Consider the following 3,135-nt stretch of genomic DNA (forward strand, 5'->3'; position numbering starts at 1 on the left):
ACCAGGAATCAGCATAATGAAGAATCCCACTGTAATGGAGATGCTCGAGGAGATGCAGATAATGGAATGCCAATCAGGGGATGCATTTCCGAGCTCGAGTGCGGAGAAAGAGGAATCGAAATTGCATTATCCTGCAGAGGGATAATGCTCTCCAGTCGAAGCGAGATGTTCGATATATTTATTTGTAGTCTTAATCAATGAAACTGGAAACTTCCGAGCCTTCAAGGCAACTATTCTGTAACAGAACACACACATTCTACCCTTATTTTATGCAAAATAACATGAACTAATAACATAATTAAGAAAATAAAATATACACATAGTATCACATTTGGTTTCTATTTTAAAGAGTTTATTCAATTTCGTTGAATACGAATTGAGGTTAGTGATTAACAGATTCTGATGTATCTGGTCATGCAGTTCTCCGCTTGGCAAAAGCTCATTTCGAAATAATTACACGTGAAGGACGACGACTAACCTACTAATACAGACGCACAGATGCTATGCAACTGACAGCCATTTCCGGAGCTTCGTGAGACAGGATACTTTGCCATTTAGTCACATTTCAACGTATTCAGTCACATTTGCCAAGTGCTTTCGCCACTTTCCATTCAACCATTTCGATTCGACCAAATGGCTGCTGTTCGATTCATTCAATGGCCAACACTCAAACACTCGACGAAAACCACATGCACACACATTTGGTTTATTAAATAATTACGCTCTAATTGCAAAAGTGACTGCGGTTGGGCGAGCTTTGGCCTCTCCAAAAATAATGCCAGAGTCTTGTTGGATCGAATGTGTGAATAATGTGGGGTCCGGAATGAAGGGTTGATGAATTTTAGCCAGCGAACTGCCACAGTTCGTGCCTCATTTGCTTGATTGAGTGGCGAAAATGGAAAACCTCTGGCTCCCTTTGCGGTACAGTTGGCAAAATCACAATTTGTCCTTAGCTAAATATCGTTCTTTTTTTTTTTGGTTCCAATAACTTTGTTGACCATAAACAATACACAGCAGCAAAATGAATGAAATGAAATGGAATTGCTGTGCTTTCTGCGCTATTTCCAATATTCGCCGGTGTGTCAATACCCGATTGAACTGAACTCTGGAATAAAGAATTTTCACGTGTATTTACACGAGCCGAGCAGCTCTGAATTTTACAATTTTTTTTGCCATATTTCTCTACAGCTGGGATAGCAAATTCTAGGCAAGTAAAATCTTGTTAATTAAATAAAATAAAATTGAAATTTATTCAACTGCGAAGGTTGCAGCAACACTCCGTTGGCTATTAATGACATAGCATATCAAAATGAAAAATTGGGCATGCAAACTTAGTTAGTTTTGATTGCCGAAGACCTATAATATTTATAGAAAAATCTTGTTAAATAATTTTGATCTGAAAGAGTTGGTTGTTCTAACACAAATGGTACCTACTGTACTTGCTCCCTTGACCCCTTGTGTGTGTGCGTGCCCTTGTGCTGAATGTATTGGTAGCGTGTGTGGGTGTGTACGTGAACTAGTGTGCTGCGTGCAACATTTGCAACACTCAGCGGACAGTACGTGGCCATAATTAAATGTCGACATGCAACGCGGCGCTGGAAAGTATGCTATACAGCGGCAGCCGGGATTTCCTTTTGCCGGAAAGTGGGAAATGCAAGAAGATGCGAACTAGGACAGCAAAAAAAAAGAGGTTCCTAAAGGGAAATGGGATGGAGATTTCAAAGCAATGCCTCTCCCTGCACGTAATGATGTAATAAAATCATTTCACACCTCATGAAATGTCGGCAATTTCCGTTGAAATTCGATTGAACTTCCTGCCCTCCATCGAAATGGAGTGGCCAAAGAGCCGGGCGGGGATGGGAGGAAATAGTGGACTTGGCACGACCCCGAATTGCATACGTGGCATGTATATCATTATACATCCATTCACACACTGGCTAACACAGAGGAAATACATTCCGATTCCCAAACGCCGCTGACGTTTTAATTTTATTCGATTCCCTGTCCCGAATCCAACGAGAGAGCTGAGAAAAAGAAATTCCTGGCTTAAAATTGATTGGCATAGGCGTGTGCATACACTGAAAGAATATCACATATATTGATTAAGAGCAGTTTGTCATGATTTTATATTTGATTAAAACTTTGGCCTATCTACGTTCTACTACAATTGATCCTGTGACTTGCAGCCAATACTAGTATCAATCCGCGTAAGTTTTTTTTACAAAAGAAATCTTTTCTCTGTAAATGCGTGGGCTGAGCAGAGCCTCCAGTTTCGTTGCGATTGTGGCCCCATTTCTCCCAGTTGGAATCGTAAAAAACAGGAAATCATTTCGTCATTCCATAAATTGTTATGCCGTAAATCTCAGCAATCAAATGGGCTGCACACGTACGCACACATACGCAGCGGCTTCCTGCTTATCAATGTGTGGGTGTGAATGTCCTTGGGGCTGTCTTATGTCTTATCCGTCCCGCCTTGTGTTTCATATTACTTTCCGTTGTCTGTGGCCAAATTGTTGCCTTGGTCTCGCTTTCCCTGTGATTGTGTGACTTTCGGCCAGCAGTGATTTGACCAACTAACCGAAAAACCTGCGGGCTACTGGGGATGATCTTTGGCTCTAAGAAATTGTATATCCATACAACTAATTTAAACATGTTCCTCAGAAACTCAAAAACCTTCATATGTGGTCGTGTAAGTTCCAACACATTGCCCTATAGATATGTATTTATATAGGAATACAGGTGTCGGTGTAGACGGTTCGCTTGAGATTTAGGACACGTGCGGAGTTCAACTGAAAGCACAGTTTTTCACAAAAACTGAAGCTGAGTTTTGGCCACAACGGATATTGTAGCCAAGTAAACAGAAAAAGCAACAGCAGAACGGATGTGTAGTTCATAAATTTCGACAACTGCCACAATAACAAACTGAGGGAGTCACCAGAAATTGACTTATAGTCATAACAGACTACAAACAGCAATGCAGATTCTTTAATAAGAAATCATAACTATTTGTATATTTACTATATTTAATGAACAACCAAATAAACAAATATAAACCCAAATTTACCCCCTGACCAAAAAGATTTTCAATTTAGCGGAACTATTAAGGCAGTTTAATGATAAATTATGCGCCACAAT

Source organism: Drosophila simulans, chromosome 2L, assembly GCF_016746395.2.
Source record: "Drosophila simulans strain w501 chromosome 2L, Prin_Dsim_3.1, whole genome shotgun sequence".
Taxonomy (NCBI): Eukaryota; Metazoa; Arthropoda; class Insecta; order Diptera; family Drosophilidae; genus Drosophila; species Drosophila simulans.